Raw genomic sequence first — 25,784 nt, forward strand, 5'->3', positions numbered from 1 at the left:
GATAAAGATGGAGCAGTACCAAACAAATACTGTATTAAGAAAGGTTATCCTCTAAATACAAAGAGTGCTTCAGTAGAAAGAAGTGCTTTATTAATTATGCTATGCAGTGTCCTATTTTTGTCAATAAGAGTTTTCATGAAACAACTGATGAATAGCATCTTGACATTTTAGAGTTCAGAAACTAATGCTTTCTCTTTAAGACAAAATAAAAACATTATCTGCTGGAAGAGATATTCCTTCATGACATACTTAGTAAAATGTTATCTTATTAACAGCTTCATTAATCTATGCATCCAACCACCCTGCAGAATCTATCTCAGTTTTTGTCATTCTAAATGAGGGCATCTCTTAATTTCTGCCATCACCGAGACATTTTATATTGGTACGATATGGATTTTATCTTCTTGGTTTTAACCAATTTCTCAAATTTAATCAGGGTATAATGTATGTTGATTCAAACTCACATCATGTTACAAGGCCCTTCTACTTCTTCCATCTGTAAATTATGCTTTTCATATTCCTTTACTTGATTCTATGAGTTGTTAATGAAGTATTCATTAATATTATATTTAGAGGTATCTGATTAGATACAATAAAACATTTCCCTCCAGACTGACAGTAGCCTATCAACGGTTCCTAGAAGGGGTATGTTGAATTATTTTTCAGTGGTACAATTCAAACGGCTGTCACTTCTTTCCAATCAGCATTGTTGCTTTCCTTCTGTTAATTCTGTTAGACCTGCATCTCATTTATTCATTAGATTTCCATTTTTTTTGCACTGGGAAAACTATCACCTTATTTGGCCTAATTTATTTGCCTCACACGTATTTGGCTTCACCATGATAGCAGATGGGTATAAAAATACATGCATGTATACACTTTGGCTCTCTTCCTGGCAAGTGAATTAGTCCACAACATTTTCTGTAGCCTATCTCACATTTAATGTCACAGAAGGGATTCGTTTTTTGGCAATGAGCATTAGTAGCCTGAAGAAAGGGGGTCATAAATCCCATTTTCATTTTTTATTAAAATCGTACAATGTCAGGGTGTAATTTTCATTTTTAGATACAGTGTAATTTATTCAGTGACCTTGGACTATGTTCCTTTGCTAATCTGAAATGCTGAATCAGTGTACTAACGATTTCTGCAACTTCACACAGTTTCCTCTAATATAAGACTTTAAAAAGCTTAGTTTTTAGCTGAATACTCACTGATGGAAAGAACAATGTTGGTGAATTTTAAGAGGAAAAGCAGAGGCCAGTGCAAAATTTTAAAAAATGAAACAAAATCCATGAGTTACCCAGAAAAATAAATGTTTATGTTTTACCTTTTATGACTCCACTGTCTTCCAACTGAATTATCATTCTAGTACAATCTCATTTAGTATCTTAAGCCTCTCACATTTAATCATCAATCATTTTACTGTAACTAATTCCTGAACAAACAAGAAAAACAGATTCAGGCCAATGTATAAATAAGTAAAATGGTTAAACCTAATGGTTTTAGGTAATAATTTCAGTCTTCTTTCTAAACATTTAACCATTACCCATATTTTTTTTTTCCTAAACCCATCCTTTTAACATAGGTTCTGATAGAAAATAGTTTGAACGGATGAAGAGAAATGGTAGCCACTATGGTGGCTGAGGGTGATGGTTGTAATGGCTCCAAACTGTGTCCATCTTCTGCTACACGTTTGTTGCCACTAATACTTTCTACCACATCCAGCCCTGATTCAATTCAAAGTTCAACCACCTTCTGTCAATCCCTTGCCTTGTTTTATGTTATTCTTACCTATTTGGCAATACCCCAAAACCAGATTAATCCTTCAGCCAGCTTTCCCTTCTAATCTCAACCAACTGATCCCTGGTAGAGAAAATTATATACACTATACCATAGATCTATAGTCTCATTGTAAAAATAAACCAAAAACCTAAAATTAGATACTTGTGTGGGTATGTATATATGTTATCAAAACTATGTTTTTAAAGTTATAGGTCAAACTATTAGTATGTTATGCAATTAGTTTAGTAGTTAAGACATGCATTTTTATTTTTAGCAAAATATATGAGAACAGAAAGGAGAAATCATACTGTCTTATTTGTAGTAAACCGAAGTATTATTTCCTAAAACATGTTTCAGTTATGTGTGTGCATCATGAGCTGTACTGTAAAATGAAATTCTTACTGTGGTTCATAATCAAAATAGTTCACTGATCTAGAACTACCCAGGATACTGGTGAGAATGTGAAGTAAATGAAATGCTCATTCACTGCTGGTGGAAATGTAACAGTTTTGCCTCTTTGGAGGAAACTATAGTTTCTTATAAAGTTAAACATAGACTTGCCATATGACTTAGTAATTCCACTTCTAAGTATTTACACAAGAAAAATGAAACCATACAATGACAAAAAGGTTTGTACTTGAATGTTCATAAGTACTTTATTCGTAACAGCCAAAGCACGGGAAATGACGCAAACGTCCATTGACTGATGAACTGATAAACAATTGTAGCAGATCCATACAGTGGAATACCTTTTGGCAATTAACTTTCTAACTACTGATACACGCAACAAAATAGTTGAATCCGTAAAGCATCATGCTACGTGAAAAAAGACAGCCAAAATCCTATATGGAATTCTAGAAAAGGCAAACAACATAGCGACAGAAACATCAGTGGTTGTCAGGAACTGGGGGTGAGAGAAGGTTTCTGTCTACAAAAGGGCATAAGGCTACTTTCAGGTTAATGGAAATGTATATCATGATTGTGGTTGAGAATATACAACTGGATACCTTTCTTAATACTCATCAAAATGTACAGTTAAAATGAGTAAATTTTATTGTAAGCCATGTGTACCCTCAATAAAGCTGAGTTGTACAAAAACTAAGAAAAAAACTTTTTTATAGATCTTTTTCAATGCATGAAATGGTCCAAAATATATTCCCTGGTAACTATAGTACTAAACGTTATATTTTCCTCTACTTCAGATCTCCTTAATTCATCTTTCATTTTTATAAATATAAGTAGACAGCATAAGATTAAACCTTAAACATTTCTGAATTGGTAAAAGGAAGTTATTTAAATTTCTCCTATAAGGTATATATATATATATATATATACTTTTTTCTAAAAGCAAGAAAATCATTGTATTCCCTTGCTTTTTGGAGTGACGTTTGTGGCCTTCTTTTACCTGTGTTAAAAAGTTGCCCTAGAGGCTTCTGGGAAGATGGTGGAACAGTAAGACGCAGAGATCACCTTCCTCCCCAGATACACCAGAAATACATCTACACGTGGAAAAACTCCTACAGAACACCTACTGAACGCTGGCAGAAGACCTCAGACCTACCAAAAGGCAAGAACCCCCCCCCAAGTACCTGGGTAGGGCAAAAGAAAAAAATAAACAGAGACAAAAGGATAGGGACGGGACCTGCACCAGTGTGAGGGAGCTGTGAAGGAGGAAAGTTTCCACACACTAGGAAGCCCCTTCGTGGGCGGTGACTGCAGGTGGCGGAGGGGGAAAGCTTCGGGGCCGCGGAGGACAGCACAGCAACAGGGGTGCGGAGAGCAAAGCGGTGAGATTCCCGCACAGAGTATCAGGGCCGACCGGCACTCACCAGTCCGAGAGGCTTGTCTGCTCACCCGCCGGGGCGGGCGGGGCCTGGAGTTGAGGCTCGGGCTTAGGTCGGAGTGCCGGGAGAGGCCTGGGGTTGGCGGCGTGAACACAGCCTGCAGGGCGTTAGTGCGCCACGGCTAGCCCAGAGGGAGTCCGGGGAAAAGTCTGGACCTGCCGAAGAGGCTAGACTTTTTCTTCCCTTTTTGTTTCCTGGTGCGCGAGGAGAGGGTATTAAGAGCGCGGCTTAAAGGAGCTCCAGAGACGGGCGCGAGCCGCAGCTAAAAGCACGGACCCCAGAGACGGGCATGAGACACTAACGCTGCTGCTGCCGCCACCAGGAAGCCTATGTGCCAGCACAGGTCACTCTCCACACCTCCCTGCTGGGGAGCCTGTGCAGCCCGCCACTGCCAGGGTCCCGGGATCCACGGACAACTCCCCCGGAAGAACGCACGGCGCGCCTCAGGCTGCTGCAACGTCACGCCGGCCTCTGCCGCCGCAGGCCCGCCCCGCACTCTGTGCCCCTCCCTCCCCGCGGCCTGAGTGAGCCAGAGCCCCCAAATCAGCGGCTCCTTTAACCCCGTCCTGTCTGAGCGAAGAACAGACGCCCTCCGGCGACCTACACGCAGAGGCGGGGCCAAATCCAAAGCTGAGCCCCTGGGAGCTGTGAGAACAAAGAAGAGAAAGGGAAATCTCTCCCAGCAGCCTCAGAAGCAGCGGATTAAATCTCCACAATCAACTTGATGTACCCTGCATCTGTGGAATACATGAATAGACAAAGTCATCCCAAATTAAGGAGGTGGGCTTCAAGAGCAAGATCTATGATTTTTTCCCCTTTTCCTCTTTTTGTGAGTGTGTATGTGTATGCTTCTGTGTGAGATTTTTTCTATATAACTTTGCTTCCACCATTTGTCCTAGGGTTCTAACCGTCCGTTTAGTTTTGTTTTGTTCTGTTTAATTTTTTTCTTAATAATTATTTTTTATTTTAATAACTTTATTTTATTTTACTTTATCTTCTCTCTTTTTATCCTTCCTTCCCTCCTTCCTTCATTCCTCCCGCCTTTCTTTCTTTCTTTCTTTCTACTAATTCTTTCTTTCTACTTTTTCTCCCTTTTATTCTGAGGCATGTGGATGAAAGGCTCTTGGTGCCGCAGCCAGGAGTCAGTGCTGTGCCTCTGAGGTGGGAGAGCCAACCTCAGGACACTGGTCCACAAGAGACCTCCCAGCTCCACATAATATCAAACGGCGAAAATCTCCCAGAGATCTCCATCTCAACGCTAGCAGCCAGCTTCACTCAACGACCAGCAAGCTACATTGCTGGACACCCTATGCCAAACAACTAGCAAGACAGGAACACACCCCACCCATTAGCAGAAAGGCTGCCTAAAAACATAACAAGTCCACAGACACCCCAAAACACACCACCAGACGTGGACCTGCCCACCAGAAACACAAGATCCAGCCTCAATCACCAGGACACAGGCACTAGTCCCCTCCACAAGGAAGCCTACACAACCCACTGAACCAACCTTAGCCACTGGGGACAGACACCAAAAACAACGGGAACTACGAACCTGCAGCCTGAAAAAAGGAGACCCCAAACACAGTAAGATAGGCAAAATGAGAAGACAGAAAAACACACAGCAGATAAAGGAGCAAGATAAAAACCCACCATACCTAACAACTGAAGAGGAAATAGGCAGTCTACCTGAAAAAGAACTCAGAATACTGATAGTAAAGATGATCCAAAATCTTGGAAATAAAATGGACAAAATGCAAGAAACATTTAACAAGGACCCAGAAGAACTAAAGATGAAACAAACAACGATGAACAACACAATAAATGAAATTTAAAATACTCTAGATGTAATCCTCAGTTATTCTGCTATTGTAGACAGCTACAGCTTCAGACCTAGAGACACATACAGACTGCAAGTAAGGGGATGGAAAAAGATATTTCATCCAAATGGAAACCAAAAGAAAGCTGGAGTACCAATTCTCATATCAGACGAAATAGACTTTAAAATAAAGACTATTAGAAGAGACAAAGAAGGACACTACATAATGATCAAGGGATTGATCCAAGAAGAAGATATAACAATTGTAAATATTTATGCACCCAACATAGGAGCACCTCAGTACATAAGGCAAATACTAACAGCCATAAAAAGAGAAATCGACAGTAACACATTCATAGTAGGGGATGTTAACACTCCACTTTCACCAATGGACAGATCATCCAAAATGAAAATAAATAAGGAAACACAAGCTTTAAATGATACATTAAACTAGATGGACTTAATTGATATTTATAGGACATTCCATCCCAAAACAACAGAATACACATTTTTCTCAAGTGCTCATGGAACATTCTCCAGGTTAGATTATATCTTGGGTCACAAATCAAGCCTTGGTAAATTTAAGAAAATTGAAATTGTATCAAGTATCTTTTCTGACCACAACGCTATGAGACTAGATATCAATTACAGGAAAAGATCTGTAAAAAATACAAACACATGGAGGCTATACAATACACTACTTAAAAACTGTGAAGTGATCACTGAAGAAATCAAAGAGGAAATCAAAAAATACCTAGAAACAAATGACAATGGAGACACGACGACCCAAAATCTATGGGATACAGCAAAAGCAGTTCTAAGAGGGAAGTTTATAGCAATACAATCCTACCTTAAGAAACAGGAAACATCTCGAATAAACAACCTAACCTTGCACCTAAAGCAATTAGAGAAAGAAGAACAAAAAAACCCCAAAGTTGGCAGAAGGAAAGAAACCATAAAAATTAGATCAGAAATAAATGAAAAAGAAATGAAGGAAACGATAGCAAAGATCAATAAAACTAAAAGCTGGTTCTTTGAGAAGATAAACAAAATTGATAAACCACTAGCTAGACTCATCAAGGAAAAAAGGGAGAAGACTCAAATCAACAGAATTAGAAATGAAAAAGGAGAAGTAACAACTGACACTGCAGAAATACAAAAGATCATGAGAGATTACTACAAGCAACTCTATGCCAATAAAATGGACAACTGGAAGAAATGGACAACTTCTTAGAAATGCACAGCCTGCCAAGACTGAATCAGGAAGAAATAGAAAATATGAACAGACCAATCACAAGCACTGAAATTGAAACTGTGATTAAAAATCTGCCAACAAACAAAAGCCCAGGACCAGATGGCGTCACAGGTGAATTCTATCAAACATTTAGAGAACAACTAACACCTATCCTTCTCAAACTCTTCCAAAATATAGCAGAGGGAGGAACACTCCCAAACTCATTCTACGAGGCCACCATCACCCTGATACCAAAACCAGACAAGGATGTCACAAAGAAAGAATACTACAGGCCAATATCACTGATGAACATAGATGCAAAAATCCTCAACAAAATACTAGCAAACAGAATCTAACAGCACGTTAAAGGATCATACACCATGATCAAGTGGGGTTTATTCCAGGAATGCAAGGATTCTTCAATATACGCAAATCAATCAATGTGATACACCATATTAACAAACTGAAGGAGAAAAACCATATGATCATCTCAATAGATGCAGAGAAAGCTTTTGACAAAATTCAACACCCATTTATGATAAAAACCCTGTGTAAAGTAGGCATAGAGGGAACTTTCCTCAACATAATAAAGGCCATATATGACAAACCCACCGCGAACATCGTCCTCAATGGTGAAAAACTGAAAGCATCTCCACTAAAATCAGGAAGAAGACAAGGTTGCCCTCTCTCACCCCTCATTTCAACATAGTTTTGGAAGTTTTAGCCACAGCAATCAGAGAAGAAAAGGAAATAAGAGGAATCCAAATTGGAAAAGAAGAAGTAAAGCTGTCACTCTTTGTAGATGACATGATACTATACATTGAGAATCCTATAGATGCTACCAGAAAACTACTAGAGCTAATCAATGAATTTGGTAAAGTAGCAGGATACAAAATGAATGCACAGAAATCTCTTGCATTCCTATACACTAATGATGAAAAATCTGAAAGTGAAATCAAGAAAACACTCCCATTTACCATTGCAACAAAAAGAATAAAATATCTAGGAATAAACCTATCTAAGGAGACAAAAGACCTGTATGCAGAAAATTATAAGACACTGATGAAGGAAATTAAAGATGATACAAATAGATGGAGAGATATACCATGTTCTTGGATTGGAAGAATCAACATTGTGAAAATGAATCTCTACCCAAAGCAATCTACAGATTCAATGCAATCCCTATAAAACTACCAATGGCATTTTTCACAGAACTAGAACAAAAAATTGCACAATTTGTATGGAAACGCAAAAGACCCCGAACAGCCAAAGCAATGTTGAGAACGAGAAACAGAGCTGGAGAAATCAGGCTCCCTGACTTCAGACTATACTACAAAGCTACAGTAATCAAGACAGTATGGTACTGGCACATAAACAGAAAGATAGATCCATGGAACAGGATAGAAAGCCCAGAGATAAACCCACGCACATATGGTCACCTTATCTTTGATAAAGGAGGGAGGAATGTACCATGGAGAAAGGACAGCCTCTTCAATAAGTGGTGCTGAGAAAACTGGACAGGTACATGTAAAAGTATGAGATTAGATCACTCCCTAACACCATACACAAAAATAAGCTCAAAATGGATTAAAGACCTAAATGTAAGGCCAGAAACTATCAAACTCTTAGAGGAAAACATAGGCAGAACACTCTATGACATAAATGACTGCAAGATCCTTTTTGACCCACCTCCTAGAGAAATAGAAATAAAAACAAAAATAAACAAATGGGACCTAATGAAACTTCAAAGCTTTTGCACAGAAACAGAAAGCATAAATAAGACGAAAAGACAACCCTCAGAATGGGAGAAAATATTTGCAAATGAAGCAACCGACAAAGGATTAATCTCCAAAATTTATAAGCAGCTCATGCAGCTCAATAACAAAAAAAACAAACAACCCCATCCAAAAATGGGCAGAAGACCTAAATAGACATTTCTCCAAAGAAGACATACAGACTGCCAACAAACACATGAAAGAATGCTCAACATCACTAATCATGAGAGAAATGCAAATCAAAACTACAATGAGATATCATCTCACACCAGTCAGAATGGCCATCATCAAAAAATCTAGAAACAATAAATGCTGGAGAGGGTGTGGAGAAAAGGGAACACTCTTGCACTGCTGGTGGTAATGTAAATTGATACAGCCATTGTGGAGAACAGTATGGAGGTTCCTTAAAAAACTACAAATAGAACTACCATATGACCCAGCAATCCCAGTACTGGGCATATACCCTGAGAAAACCATAATTCAAAAGGAGTCATGTACCAAAATGTTCACTGCAGCTCTATTTACAATAGCCCGGAGATGGAAACAACCTAAGTGTGCATCATCAGATGAATGGATAAAGAAGATGTGGCACATATATACAATGGAATGTTACTCAGCCATAAAAAGAAATGAAATTGAGCTATTTGTAATGAGGTGGATGGACCTAGAGTCTGTCATACAGAGTGAAGTAAGTGAGAAAGAGAAAGACAAATACCATATGCTAACACATATATATGGAATTTAAGAAAAAAAAAATGTCATGAAGAACCTAGGGGTAAGACAGGAATAAAGACACAGGCCTAGTAGAGAATGGACTTGAGGATATGGGGATGGGGAAGGGTAAGCTGTGACAAAGCGAGAGAGAGGCATGGACATGTATACACTACCAAATGCAAGGTAGCTAGTCAGAAGCAGCCGCATAGCACAGGGAGATCAGCTCGATGCTTTGTGACTGCCTGGAGGGGTGGGATAGAGAGGGTGGGAGGGAGGGAGATGCAAGAGGGAAGAGAGATGGGAACATATGTATATGTATAACTGATTCACTTTATTATAAAGCAGAAACTAACACACCATTGTAAAGCAATTATACTCCAATAAAAGTGTAATAAATAAATAAATAAAAATAAAAAGGGGAGGTGGTTTGGTTAAAAAAAAAAAAAAGTTGCCCTAGCCAATATCAATATGAGTCAATTTAAATATTAGTCTTTTGGAGAGAAAATATTATTAAATAGATTTCCTATGACAATTAGTTCAAAGGGTAATTTTCTAGTTATTGATCTTTTCCATAATGAATTTCTTTGTAATTATTAGCCCCCTTTACAACGAAAAATTGCTTCAACCTTGTCTTTAAAGTGTTCCTTTGAGTCTATTCATCTTCCACCTACTCCTCTTCCCATAATAACTGTTTCCAGGAGAGTCTGAAAAGCTGACTAAGCAATAATCATCCTTTAACAGTGGACATTTTTTTCCAGGGGAAGATCAGATTGTATTGCAAGCTGCACTTTCAAATAAGTAGGCAAAACCAAGCAACATCTGCCCTTGAACAAGTAAATTTTTGTGAAAACCAGTGAACTAGGACTCATAATTATAGATGACTTGGCAAAAATCTAGGTACACTAAAATAAAACAACTAAACTAATGATTTGTATGTCTTAAAATTAAGTATAAAAATATGTGTGTACTATTTAGCTTCCCTTTCTTTGATCTTTAGTGTGGAATCCCATAGGCACAGATTATGGGATGTTAACTGCAGTTGTATCAAAGTTTGTACATTAGGAGTTTCATCTCTCAGTCATAAGAAAGATGCCATATAATACTTATGATAGAAAGTTTGATTATTTTAATATGTAGTTTACTTTCTGAGTCAATGCCTTTGTGTACTATTTTCAACAAGACTAAGAACACATATGTCTACAAAATCCTGAATAGAATTTCCGTGTTTCTTTTAATTGCTCATACAAGCCTTAAAACACCAGATGACACAAAGTTGTTGAATTATGGTGCTAGCAACAAATGGCCATGATCGGACATAGATGCCCTTTAATGATGGGTAGGTCATCCTGTCTTATGGTCTCTGATAAACATGCTTGAATCTGTCAAGATGCCACATTCCTGTTTTTTTTGTGTTTGTTTTTTTAATTTTTTGGCTGTGCCACACAGCATGTGGTATTTTAGCTCCCCGACCAGGGATCAAACCTGAGCCCCCCGTAGTGGAAGCGTGGCGTCCTAACCACTGGACCACCAGGGAATTCCCAAGATGCCACATTCTTTGTATATAATAGGATCTCTTGTTTGGTAGTAGCTGTGCTCTAAAGTAAGCAGATGAATTCTTGTAAAGTTGAAATCAACTCATCCATAAAGTACATTCATGGTTGAGGGAATTCAACCCATTATGGTCATTCTGATGAGAGGAAAGAATGGAGGTCTGGACAGATATCTAGGTACTTAAACTATTTGTGCCAGTAAGATACCATCACATCCTTAGGACGGAAGTAGTAGAGAGATTTCTGAAGGGTTTACTGCATAGTCTTTAAATATTATGCCTCCCTAATTGTAATACATTTTAATAGATATATTTGTTGCTATGAGGAATAAATGAAACATGAAATTCCACTTTATAAGAAGTTAGACACTTAAGTCTAGACAACCTAAGAAAAATTGTACACATGGTTCTGCTGTACTATATTTCTCTTTAATTACATGGAAGGGAAGGTAGCTTGCGTAAGAATAAGAACACCAAAGGAGTTGTATCATTGCATTTTCAGTCATAAACAGTCTTGAGCAGGATGACCTAAAAATGAATGTCTCACAGGCAGGAAACTTTTTTATAGGGTCAAGACTCTAATATAGAATCAAAAGATTTCAGAAGCTTACTATGAAGCACAGCCTAGGATCAATATTACATTTATCAAAAGTCATAGTCAGAATATAGCACACTACCTCTGGTGTTATATGTCCCATTGTAGGATAGTAAGTATGTGAAAAACCTATTTGAATGTTCATAGATTTTCTGCAATCTTGAGTTTTGGATTTTATAAGAAACCCCATTTGTGGATGTGAGAAAGTAGGTCTGATACTCCAGAAAAAATTCATCGGAGTGAAGGCAACAGATGCCAATGTACAGCTGATCAAAGCACAGATAAGAAGTGTCAGGATGGTGGACAAACCACTTCCCAGTCTGATGTGTCTGCTGTTGTACCTCATCTGTCTAAGAAGCCCCAAACTTTGGACACACACATGGTCAGATATTCAATCCTGGTGGCTTTAACTCTTAGCTGATGGGACACAGAACACTTTAAACCGGTCCCATGTTAGCTATGTAGGGGCTGGTTTAGAGAACTCCTTTCTCTGCTAGAGTACTGAAGCTCACCAAGGTGTATCTACACATGCCATGAGAGCAACACTGATTTAGGCAGACTTATTGTAGAAGTACTATTCCTAACACCCATTTCCCAATTCAGGTTATTCTTCTGGTTCCTTCTCTTATTGGGATTTCCCAAAGTCTTCCTAAAATACTTCAATATCAATGATATTCAGAAATAATTTTATAAAATACATGACACCTACATCTTCAGGCATGCACATGTACTCTTGGTATTTCTTTGTGTGGTACCATACGTTATTGTTTACATGTGAATACGTTACCATAAATTATCAAGAACTGGAAGTATCTTTAATATATTCTGAACATGAAACATTCATGTGGTTATTTTTTTTTACATATAAAAAGCTGTATTCTGTAAAGTAACTTTTCTATACCTGTCACCCATCTAACCTCTTCTCAGCCCCCACTGCCTGTGGGTATCCACTCTTGCTAGTTTCTTAAGTATCCCGCCAGAGTTCATCTAGAGAAATACAACTGAATTTCATTATGTTCATATCCCCGTGTTAAATGTAAAAACAGCATTCTGTTCTCAACTGTTCCCATTGTTCTATGCATCCTGCCTTTTATTTATTTATTTATTTATTTGGTTAACAGGAGATCTTGTCATATTAGTACATAAAGAGCATCTCTTTTTTTTTCAGCTGCAATAATATGTCATTATATGGTTGTCAATATAAATGATATTATATCATTTCATATGTGTGCATCTGATTTGTAGGATAAATGTTCAAAAATTTAATTTCTGTCAACAATTATACAAATTTTTAATATTAATAAATATTGCCAAAGTTCTTCCATGCAGGTTATATCAATGTACACTTTTTTCAGCAACATATAATAAAACCTTGCCTTTCCTTGACCACTACCATCCTATTATAACATAGTATAGTAGAAAGAGTACTAGGTTTGGATTTTTACTAATTTTGCTGGTTAGGAAAGTTACCTCTTTAAATCTCAGTTTTCTCATCTATTAAAAAAGAACTATATTGCAAAGTTATTATGAGAATTAAATCAAATTATTATATAAAGTGTTGAGTATAGTTACGTACCACGTAGTTAATACCAAGTAAATAGAAACAATTGCTTTTTCCCTAACTTTCAAATCATGATGTATATTATACTTATCTTAATTTGAGAAAAAACTACTTTTTGCATGACTTCATTTTCATTAGCTATAGTAATTATTATATTAGCTTACCAACTAATAGTATATAGTTAACCTACTAATGCAAATGTGCACCGAGCACTCACTCACTGCTTTCCTTTATGGAGTAAACAGAAACTGAAGCACAGCACATGAATAAGAGAATAACAAATGTAGGCTTGAGAAACTGACACAGAAAGACGTGGCATTTCTGTTTAAACACAGAATATGAAATCCATGCAGCTATCTCTGTTCTCTCTAAAACCACATGACAACAAGAGTAAAGGGACAAAAAAATAATTTTTAACAAATGACAAAAGGACAAAGAGTATGGTATAGGAAACCACAGCAAATAATAGTTATTGTTATTAATCATTAATGATATTAATAACTTAATATTAATATGTAATATATCTAATAATTATCAGTTATATAGGTGAATGAATATTATTAACAAATATGTCATATTAATAATAGTAATACATGAACAAATTTGAACATAATAAAAATAAATATTAACAATTATACTTACTATTAGTGAGAGTAATGCTATTTTTAAGTTAGAAAGCGGAGAAAAAGAGTGGTAAGTTACTCAGCAGGTAGGAGAAAGTTGAAACTGATGATATTAATGGAAAAAGAGAAGCAGCAAGCTAATTTGCACCACAGAACCCCAGAAAGGACCTTTCTATTAGGCCAAGATAGGAAATGAAATTCAAGTAGACTATATGGCTTGACAGTGATTGGCTACACAGTCCACACTACACAAACACAGTGCATGAATGCACTGACTACTGATCTAATCCCATATTATATTATACCTATATAAAAAGAAGGGAACTCTGTGTAACGAATCACTGTCAGTAGTTAGGGGGTCAATAAATTATATAATAAATTGAAAAAATAAATAGTGTAAGCATGTCATTTAGAGATACAGAGACAATCACACAGCTAAAGTGTTGAAAGTCGTTGCCTCTGGGGAATGTAAGTGGAAGGATTTAGGGGGAAAGATAGGGTGCTATTTTTATCATTAAGCTTAAAGTATTATTTGAATTTTTAAACTATATGTATGAGTCATTTCTGAAGACAAATAAATTGAAATAAAGAGGAAAAAAAAGAAGGTTAAGCTAAATGTAGAGAGAGAATGATGCACCTTTTCTTTAAGTAAGTTTAGAAAGAGCTGTGTGCTGGGCAAGTTACTTCTTTAGAGGTACAACTAGTCTTTTGTACAGGAATTTGGTAGTACACACTGTTTAACATACTTAACTAAGATTTAAGATAACAATGATTAGTTCCTTGATTGTGCTTTTAGAGATGTTAAAATTTTTTGTAACCAATTGGCTTCCAGGATACTTCTCTACCCATCCCCATCCCCAACATAAAAATGATTCACTAGCATATCTCCCCAGATATCTTAGAAGAAGAGCAGGGAAGGAAAACAGTGAAAAGACCAGGCATTAAGTCTAAAAAATAACAGTCCTCATACTTCACCCTATCATACAGATACAGATACACTCTCACACATCACACATCACCTCCGCACTCCACCCTCCACCCCCAACGATTAAACACTGGGACCTCCAATTGATCTGAAACTACCTTACAGCCCAGAACAATACCAGGTCATTGTTTTGCAATCAAAATTCTCCAGTGCTTGAGAAACTGTTTGTATTTAATATAGTCAACTATGGCCCATATGGGGCCTCAGAGGGCAGCTAGAATCAATACAACGTTATACGTTCTTGACCTTTAAAATGTGTTCTCATCTCTTCTTCCAATGGGCATATCCTTTCCTAAATTATTGCCTTGGAATCTTGAACATTCACTTGAAAGAGACTGTTTCTAAATTTAAATTAAGCAGCATCCAAGGCACTCCTTTCTATTTTCTGATTAATAAAAATATCCATGTTTAAGTTGGAAAGTAGCTGAGGAATGCTGCATTTTGAATATCACCATAGTACCTACCCATGGCAGGATCTCAGAACTTGGTCGTGGTCACTCAGATATTTAGTGATAAATTCAGGCATGGGACCTAGTTTGGGATTATTGTCACTATATTGGCTGCCTCTCAGGAGAGAATTTGTAGCATGAATTCAACACAGGTAATATGTTCCAAGAAGAACTGCAAATAGAATCTATGTCATCCATTATTTCAGCCTGTTTCATAAAAAAAAATTCTCTTTCCTTTTTCTCTGTCTTTTTAAGGGAAGGTTTACCTTGATTCACCATTTTTTTTTCTTCCCAAGCACTCACATTCTATTTGTTGGGTGGATCTCTCTTCCCTTTATTTCCACTTGACCTATATTTCTAGATTCCTTGAATTACCTTTAATTATCTTTCAGTTTCCATCCCTTGTTTGTATTTGATTTTCATTGTTGGTACTAATTTTAAAACAAAATTAGTCTTGGATCACTAGAAGTCTAACACAGGTAGTTTCTGCCCTGAACTTCTTTCCTGACCTACACGGATACTGCTCTGTAAAGTAGAGGCTGCCAAGAATAGGAATGGGAGCTTGCAAAGTGTTCAGAGGAATTTAAGAAACATATTTTTTCTCACATCTGGGGAGCTCATTACTTCATCTTTCTTAATGAAAATGATGATGATGATGATAGTGATAAGAAGAGTGATGGGTAATGTGATAATCATGAAGATAACAGCAAGTAGAAACTGCTGTGATAGTAGTGGTATTACTACTATTGCAGTATTGTAGTAGCAGTGGTGGCGGTAGTAGTAGTAGTGCTAGTGGTGGTAGTAGTGATAGTAGTAGTACTACTACTAGTGGTGATGGTGGTGGTAGTAGTAGTGTTAGTGGTGGTGGTAGTAGTAGTAACAGTAGTGCTAGTGGCAGTAGTAGTACTACTACTAGTAGTATAGTAGTAGTATAGTATAGTAGTATACTAGTAGTATACTACTAGTAGTAGTAGTAGTGGTGGTGGTGGTGGTGGTGGTGGTAGTAGTACTAATGGTAGTGGTGGTAATAGAAGCAACAGCAGTCCCAGCAGTAGCAAATACTCAATACTGGGCATTCGATCATGTCTTTCCTACCATTCTATAAACATCCTTTTTATTAAGTTGAGTCATACATTAACTTGTTAATATTCAACCAATTTTGAACCACTAAATGGAATTTTATACACAGATGAGAAAGTGAAGTTTCAGGAAATTAAATAACTTATCTGAAGATAAGTTATTAAATTAAATAACTTATCTAAATACCTGGGGAAATAACTGGCAGAATTCAGACCTTGGTATACCTGATTCAAAAATCCATGCCCTTACATTATTCTCTGTACCTTAAGTTCTCATGTTTAACAAACTTTTCTACCAAGATTTTCCATTTGTATAAAGATAGGAAGAGTTATGGCTTCCTTTTCTCCAATGTTCCCTAAAGATCCCAATCTTCTAAATGAGACTGTTTTTTGGTATATCATACATCAAGTTGTATTTAATAAAAGTTTAAAATGGGAAATCCATGTCATTCATTTTTGTATGCTTCAAGATACCTATGGAACACCATGCACAATAAGTGGTCACAGAATCGGACTGGATTAGATGACTGGGAAAACTAAATTCCTCCTAAGGTCCACCTGTTGGAAAGTTGTGTTGCTAATATTCAGTGAGTTGCTCCCCACATCTCAAATAAGGTGAGTAGACAGTGTTAATGTCACAGTAGTAAATGTGTACAGTCTATACATTTTGTTTTGATATGTAACAATGGCAAGTAATATAATCTCACTTTGGTAAGATACTGGTTTCATTTTTGTAATTAAACATTTTTTTGTTGTTGTTTCCTTGCTTATTTTGTTACCAGTGATGAGTTATGAGGTTTGGGAATTTTCACAGAGAAAGAAACAGTTCCCAAGAGGGCAGTCAAGTTCAAGTAAAGTAAGAAAGATGAAGTTCATCTGTCCACAGCAAAGCAGCACAGAATTCAGTCTACTTCCCCAGCTGTAAAAGGCAAACCAGCCACAGGGACACATGTAGGCAATGCAACGATTACTGTGCCTTGCTGTGCTTTTGCCAAGGGATACTAATATGATAGACAAGTATCGATCACTTAAGGTATACATAACAGCAGTATCCAGAGACATGCATGCTAGATCCCTGTCCATTTCACACATGGGAAAACTAGTACAATACAGAGTGATTAAACTCTGCAGCAGGGCTTCCCTGGTGGCGCAGTGGTTGGGAGTCCGCCTGCCGATGCAGGGGACACGGGTTCATGCCCCGGTCCAGGAGGATCCCACATGCCGCGGAGCGGCTGGGCCCGTGAGCCATGGCCGCTGGCCCTGCATGACTGGAGCCTGTGCTCCGCAACGGGAGAGGCCACAGCAGTGAGAGGCCCATGTACCGCAAAAAGACAAAAACAAAAACAAAAACTCTACAGCAATCAGGAGAAAAGTCTAGAAGAGATCTAGAAGAGCTCCTGGTCGTAAAATAATGGTGCACGTACGCAGCCCTTCATTAGTTACATCCATTACAATTGCTTTCAGTACACAGTCTCTGGCAGGAGATGGAAGGAAAAAGAAAAAGGCAGCCAGCAGGAAATAGAAAGGCTTCCAATTTGATGGCATTTTCTTGAAAATAAAAAGGAGTTATAATAGGCAAACTTGAAAAACAAATATATGACACAAAAAGCAATTTTCTTAGCTACTTATTTTCAGTCTTGCCCCTGTTATTTTAGTACTGAGTTAGAAAACAACTTTTTCCTTTACTCTCTACTTTTGTTTTGAGTGGGATACTAAAATCAAGGTGTTATGATGTGGTGGAGAGGAGAACCTATTGTTATAAAAACAGCATGTGGCCCTAAAAATCTAACCATTGATCACCAGGTAAAAACATACAGAGAGTGGAGTCTTATCTTGAAGTCAATCTAGTCCCAGGGCCTCACTTTCTAGGTGATGGAATTGAGGTCCAAAAAAATTAAATGATTGCTAATTATTGTGCAAGCCAGATAAATGCTGTGCATTACACGGATATTCCAAGCTGCTGGACATCAACCTAAAGAATTATTTAAAGCCATAGCTCAGAAAAGAGTCCAGGGTTACAAAAATACTCCATTCAGCACAGTTCTGCTCCTGACAGAAGCACAAAAGATGGTTTCTTGCAAATCATGGTGGTAGTTCTAATAGCTACCAACTACTGAAGCCTATGTTCTCTCCTTAAGTCACTACAGATAAATCATATCCTGAACCTAATTAAAATGTTGACTTCTCTACCTTTTGAGGTAGTCATATGGTTATGTTTAGTGTCCTAGGAACCAGATGCTAGGTGAACAAAGATGAATAATCAATCCTTGGTCCTTAATCTCAAAGAATCCATGCTACGATCTGAAGACAGATTGTTATAATACAGTGAATTATGGGAGCTGAAAAGAGAGCAGTAACCTAGCCTGAAGAGAGGGGGCAGATAACAAAAGCTACACAATAGCTTTTCCTTTGTCTTAAATTCACCTGTTAGAAGCTTCAAGAAGCTAGTTCTAACATTGGCTAGTTTGAACCCATCTACGTTCTCCCTAAGTAAAGTCCTCATTATTTAACAAGCCAAGATTATTTAACCCCACACAAGTGTCATAGTCTTTAAAATCGATCCTCACATATCAGAGATTGCCAATTCTGGAGAGCCAGAGGTTTGTTTCAAAATTCTTACCTGTTCTCTGAGTGGGCCTCACAGAGGTAAGGATAGGTTAAATATTTCCCTATAAGACAGAGAGCTGTATACCTTTATAATAAAGATGAGAAAAAGTCTTTCCCTTACATGGTTTCAAAAAGCCTTTAATTGCACCCTCTTAGTAAGTTGGAGGGTTTTTCTAAACCTACTGACAATGAGGCTAAGACAGATGTGTAAGACATATAAATTATGTAGAAATCTGACCATATTTTAATCATTCTTTTGATTACCTGTTTGTTTTTCTTCACTGCACCTTTATACTAAACCTTACAGTCAGGATGGGAACACAAGACACACTCAAAATACAGACCCAGCATTTTAGATGTGCTTTATAGAAGAAGGATGGAGAAGAGAATGACAAAGCTCACAAGTGATCTATTCAAATATTTAAATGTTGAATGCACCGTGATTGACATTTCATCTAGTCTAAAGACTTTAGTCCCAAATTCCACTGCCTTTCACCAAAAGGAATCAATTCACAAAATGTTCAATGTGTTCTCAGGATACCTGCAACTCTATCACAAAGCCCCGTCGGCAGAAAGGTCACCTACCACAGGCATCATGCAAAAACCTGCTTTCGTTATGAATTAAGTTTGAATATATGAAATCATTTCTTTTAAAGAAAAGAAAAGAAACTCCCTGTTGATTGAGATTTCATCGAGAATGGCCTAAATGTTGCAGAGTACTATTCTTAGGCATATTCTTTCATTGGGCTTTTCTTTGAAAAAATAAATTATCGGTACATCAGGTATGGCCTCAAGATATGTGTGGATAACTACTTTTATTGAAAGCTTAATACATACCAGGTTCTGAGCAAAGCACTTGCTTTATATGCTTTTTCTCATTTAGTCCTCTCTAGAATATTATAAGGGAAAGTTTTCTTACCTCCATTTTATGGGTGAAGAGACCAAGATTTAGGAAGGCTAAGCAACTTTTCCCAGGTCAAATATTCAATGACTATTTGGAGGTGGAGGGATGATTTCAAACAAGCCACCTGACTCTAAAAGACAGTGTTTGTAATTTCCTCTTGCAGTCATGAAAATAAAGAGGAAAACCTCCTTCCTAGTAATATCGTCATGAATGACTGATTTTGAATGATCAAAGGAAGCCCAGAGATGATTTTAACCAATGTCCTCATTTTACAGATAAGAAACTGCCTTTAAACTTCCCTTTTTATCTGTATGGACATAACATAAATTATAAGAATTATATGTCTGGTATGGTAAAAGTTTATTTCAATAAATACTGTATTTTTAATGAAGTATAGTTGATTTACAATGTTGTATTAGTTTCAGGTGTACAGCACAGTGATTCAGTTATACATATTCTCTTTCAGATTCTTGTCCCATATAGGTTATTACAAAATATTGAGTATAATTCCCTGTGCTATACAGTAGGTCCTTGTTGGTTAACTATTTTATATATAGTAGTGTGTATATGTTAATCCCAACCTAAATACTCTTGCTTTAAAAAAATTCAAATATGAAAAAAAATACAGTAGCTTCCTAGGAAAACAGCTATTTATACTGCTCTGTGGCCTCTTCCAAGATTTACATATAACAAACAATGCACACAATGGACAGGATCATATCATCACACTGTGTATTACTTTCCTCACAGTATATTGTTTTTCATGTACCTGGATAGTCTGCACATTCATCATTTTAATGGCTATGTAATATTCCATCAAGCGGATGAAACATAAAACCAATTCACTGTTTTTATAAAACATCTGACTTTATTTACTAAATGCAAACTAAGTTTGTGTGAGCACGTATTAGAAATTGCTAGACACATTTTCAATGAAAAAAACCATTGCAGGAATAGGCAGATTGTTATCTATGTTCCACAAACCAGATTTGAGAGAAATGTTTTAATGAAATGCATAGAGATTTATTTATTCTGATTTGAGATTTTGAGGTATGGAATAGCAATTCTATGTCTGTCATTTGTAATACAGATTATTGTTATTATGATTATATATGAAGCTTTGTGAATGCACCCTGCACTTTATGAATATATCATAGAGATAAAGCAGGACTCTGGCCCCAATGCTTATGAAAAAAGAAAAAAATGGGTAAAGTACAGATAATTGTGAACATTGAACAGAGATGCATATTAGTAGATGAAGACTTCATAGAAAATGTAAGATTTGAGAATGATTTTAAATGGGAAAGGAAAGACCCTAGATAAAAAATAAATTTATAGTGACGACATCTCTAGGTTTATTTTTAACCAGCTGACAGACTTCATTGACTGCTTCTCTCAAGCACATAATTTAACTTCTGTAATTCTCTATTATCTGAGAGGAACTTATCTACCTTTTGTGGACAGGTTAACTCTCAGAGGACTAGCTTTTCTGTTTATTTATCCTCAATTAGACTTGTTTCTACCTTCCCTGAGATATTAGCACCTGTCATGTTGAAGTCAACTTTTGCTTAAGGTATGTATCCTGTATTAATCCTTTATAGAATACATTTCACTTTACACTTTATTAAATTCAAAAGATCAAGGGAATAAGGAGGAGGTTTGATGGCAGTGTAGCCACTAGGATTGAGTGATAGGGAAGTGTTTCATAAAGAAATTAATTGATCCAAGTACTGAAGGAAAATTAGGATATAGTAAAGCCATCAAGGGGGGATAGGGCATCTCACACAGGGAAGTATGGAACATCACGGGCATTATACATGGTGTCCATAATGTCTGGAAACATTGACAAAGGTACAGATAAATGTTTACAAATGAATTATTGGTATTACATTAAAATACATGGCATATTCAAAAACATCACATGGTACGTTCTATGTGGCACTCCTTACTAATAGTGCAGTTAAATGGGCTGCACAAAATTACAATGAATACAGTGCATTAATGAAGTACTTCCATCAATCTTTGCATATGCATCTATGATTCATTGCTTTAGATGAATTACACCTCTGATTTTCACTGAATAAATCTTCACATTTAACGTAGCCCATAAAAAAGTAAGCCTGGGTGTTCAGAAGTAAATAAAAAAAAAACTTATCTATGTTTCTAGATTTTATGGCAATGCTATAGGATCTGCTGGCAGTTCAGTATGGCTAGAGGGTAGGATGTACATTGAGGAGGGAAGGCAGGAAGGAAGAACATGTATTTGGAGAGGGGCCCCAGTCATTCCAGCTATCTCAGCTGTATTAGTTTCCTTTTGCTGCTATAACAAATTTACCACAAATTTAGTGGCTTAAAACAACAAAAAAATATTCTCTTATAATTCTGAAGGTTAGAAGTCCAAAATCAGATTTGCTAAGTTAAAATCAAGGTGTCAGGAGTTCTGGTTCCTTCTTGAGGCTCTTAGGAGAGGCTTTTTCAGCTTCTAGTGTCTGACTGTATCCCCTGTCTTATGGGCTCTTCCTCCATCTCCAAAGTTCATCATTGCAATCTATGCTTCTGTCATCACATCACCTTCTTCTCTTCTGTAGAAGTATCTGCCTCTATCTCCCTCTCATAAGAACACTTGTGATGATATCACTGGACCCACCTGGATAATCCACTATACTCCCCCATCTCTAGATCTTTCACTTAATCACACCTGCAGAATCCCTTTTGCTATATAAAATAATATATTCACAGGTTCCAGGGACCAGGAAGTGAGCATCTTGGTAGTGGGGGGGGGGCATTATTCAGTCTACCACACCAGCAAAGTCCCTTCTAGACCAATCAGCCCCCCGAAAACTGCCAGATAACTTCAGCCACATGAGTGAAATCAGCTGATCCCAGCAAGATCAGAACTGCCCAGTTTAGCCCAAGCTAAATTACCCACCAGCAGGATACTGAGCTAAAAATATATGATTGTTGTTTTAAGCTACTATGTTTTGAAGAGGTTTGCTATGTTCAACAGGTAAAAAAAAAAAAAAATCAATCTGCAAAATTTCTGTATGAGGAAACTATGGGTTCATCCAGGTGGCCAAATTGGCAAGTAAAATTATGGATTTTGACTTGAGCTAGAAATTCAGGGTCACCTGACTGAATTTTAAACCAACAAGCAAAATGCACAGACTTGATTCCTATACTATGAGGTCATATTGGTAGCACCATGCTTACCATCCAATGGGGAGAGCATAGGACTTTGAGATTCTCCTATTCATAAACACTTAATTATAATTTCTCTTTTTTGAAAGGGTAAGTCTAATACTTTTAGAAGAATGCATTTCTCAGTAGGGATTCTAGTTTCAGCTTTTGTCTTCCAACTCAGAGCCCTGCCTTGAGAAGTTGTTGTGAGGACACAGTGAGGTAAAGTATACAAAAACCTACAACAGAGCCAGACACTCAGGAAAATGCCCATGGGTGTTATCTATTATTATTATCATCTCTTCACAGGGCCTGCACACAGTTAAGGGCTCATCATCACCCAAGAAACCATGGGTTACTTCTACTGAGTAAGCCATAGGAGTGCCTTGACTTTCTAAAACCAACAGGCAGTCTTCTTACTTCATCTTTGCTGTGAGACTTTTCTTTGTGAAATGCTAATTCTACAAAGACTAGAATAGGTGAAAAAGAAATGAACTAGGTTTCTAGTCTTAGATCTGCTGCAAACCGTGTCATTTTATTTTTTTTAATTAAAAAAAAAGTTTCTTTTATATAAACTAATTTTATTTTTATGCAGTATACATTTTATTACTTTGTACTAATACATCCTCATATTACAAAGGCAATTTAGTGGAAGAATGTTTCTTTTGATACTTGAATAATCTGAAAGAACACAAACAGAATTATACATTAAAAAATACTCATTTGGATAACAATAACAACAACAAAAAAAAGACAAGTTAAACAACAAAAAAAATTTTCCTTTCTTACAGGTGGACATTGAAGTGGACCTCATTTGGTTTTCTTTTTAAAAGCCTCCAAAGACAAAAGCAGCTTAAAATATAATTAAAATGAATAAAAAATGTTTACTAAATTATTGGTCTCCAGCACCATTTTCTGTTGTTTTGATGCAGGTTCTTCTTTGTCTGTTTCTTCTCCTGTGCTCTTTTTACTGGTCTAGATGCACCATTTTCATCATGTTCATCATCACTATCAAATTTAGTTTTCTTGCCCTGAAACTGTACTTTTCCTTTAGCAGACCCAGTCTGGGCAGCTTTATTTCCCTTTCCTTTTCCTTTAAATCTGCGACCTTTTGACTTCCATTTGTTTAGGGATTCTTGTTGATCTTCTATTATTTTTTTCAATGCTTCTTTTTCCACATCTCCTTCTAGTACTTTCCAGGTGACCTCTTTGTTCCTTAATTGTAGGTTACCATTATTTGCATCTTTTGCTTTATCCAGTGTTTCCTTAGCTTTTTCTTTAAACAGAATTATTCCCTCTTTGGCTCCTCTGACAAAGTCTATCCATTTTATTTCACCATGATTTGAGAAAAGGATATGCAAATCTTCTCTACATGTCTGATCATCTAAGTCCCCCGAGAATTTCAGCAAGCAGCTAATCTTTTCTTCTAGAGATTTCATTTCAGCATTTTCTGCTAACTTTTGTTTTTCTTCTTGCTCTTGTTTAGCTCATAATTTAGCATCTATTTTATTTTGCTTTCTTTCTTCATTTTTTTTTTTGCAAAGTAATCTTCCTTGAAAAGTATTAGCAGGTCTGTGTCTTTGTACTTCTGGCCAGGGGCCTCGACAAACTTAGCAGATTCAATGGTATCAAATACAGCAAATATTGATCCCTTAAATGCTTTGTGCAATGTTCTTTTCATCTGAATATGTAGTACCTGACCTTTATCTTCCAACCATTCTTTTATGTCATCAAGGGTTGCATCAACTGGGAAGCCTTTAATATAAACAGATCCGGTTTTTACATCATTTTTATACTCATCAGTCACTTCAGGGAGGGGTTTGCTTGGAGATCTTCTAATTTTAGTTTTATCTTCACTTATTTCCATGAGTTCCGCCTTTGATTTGCTCAATGCTTCTACTATTACATTAAAGTCTGTTGTCAGTTTAACCTATTAAATTTTATCATTATCTCCAAAGGTACCCAGGCTCCATCCAGTTTGATCTGTTCCTTTAAAAATTTGTCGCGTGGCAAATTGAAGTCACCAAAATAATACTCGATTTGATGACAGATTTTGACCTCCAGAGCAGCCATCTTTTCATTATCACCATTTTCTGCCATTCTGGCTATCTTTAAGTTCCCGGTCCCACAGAGACATGCCACAGGTCACTAACAGCGACAGCAACGTCTCCTCTCCCCAGCGCCTGGCGGCTTGCGCAACGCACCTAAAGAAGATGGGGGTTGTCCCGGCAACCCTTGCAGCCAGGGTGGGTGGGGCTTCGGGCCTTACTGTGTCATTTTAAACAAGTCACTTAACCTCTCTGTGCCTCACTTTCCCTGTGTTCTAATATTTATTTAGTCAGCTTCAGGGAGCAATTGTAAGTATCAGCTGAACCAATTAATCAATCAGATGAACTGAGCACTAATGATGGCCTTGGCAATGTGCTAGCTATCCTGAAAACTTAGAAGTAAGTTATTGCCAGACCCAACTTTATAAGCTGTACCCTTTGTCTTAGTCCACTAGAGCTGCTCTAACAGAATACCATGGACTGGGTGGTTTATAAACAACAAAAATTTATTTCTTACAGTTCTGGAGGCTGTGAAGTCCAAGATCAAGGTGCTGGCAGATCCAGTGTCTGGTGTGGGCTCACTTCCTGGTTTATAGACCCTTATTTTTACTGTGTCCTCACATGGCAGAAGGGGTGAGGGATCTCTCTTATAAAGTTACTAATCCCATTTATGAAAGGTTCAGTCCTCATGACCTAATCACCTCTGAAAGGCACCCCCTCCAAATACCACCACATAGGCGATATAGGTTTCAACATGTGAGTTTTGGAAAGACATAAGCACCCCTTTTCATGCACATACAAGGGATTCCTGTTCCTGGATTAATGATAATATTCTAGAAAAAATAAAATGTACCTTCCAAGTTCTGTGTACATAACCATAAACACAGATATTATTTTAAGGTTTGCATTTAATATTGAAAAATCATGCAAAAATATGACAGAGGACACATGTATAAATTGTCCTTCTTCAAATTTACAAGAATTAAGAGTAAAGGGGTTAAAAAAATTCCTCTCAACTCTCAAACGCAAAGAGGATGGG

At 37.0% G+C, this 25,784-nt stretch overlaps 1 pseudogene across 1 annotated transcript; it reads right to left on the bottom strand.

Moving 5' to 3' along the window:
• Positions 1–23,589: 23,589 nt before the first annotated feature.
• Positions 23,590–24,875, bottom strand: LOC113619838 (lupus La protein homolog pseudogene; annotated as a pseudogene). The gene has a single exon (XR_003432553.1). The product of XR_003432553.1 is annotated as a lupus La protein homolog pseudogene (transcript).
• Positions 24,876–25,784: the final 909 nt, after the last annotated feature.

The sequence above is a fragment of the Aethalodelphis obliquidens genome, unplaced genomic scaffold, assembly GCF_003676395.1.
Source record: "Aethalodelphis obliquidens isolate GAN/ISIS:26980383/991018 unplaced genomic scaffold, ASM367639v1 scaffold1, whole genome shotgun sequence".
NCBI classification, from domain to species: domain Eukaryota; kingdom Metazoa; phylum Chordata; class Mammalia; order Artiodactyla; family Delphinidae; genus Aethalodelphis; species Aethalodelphis obliquidens.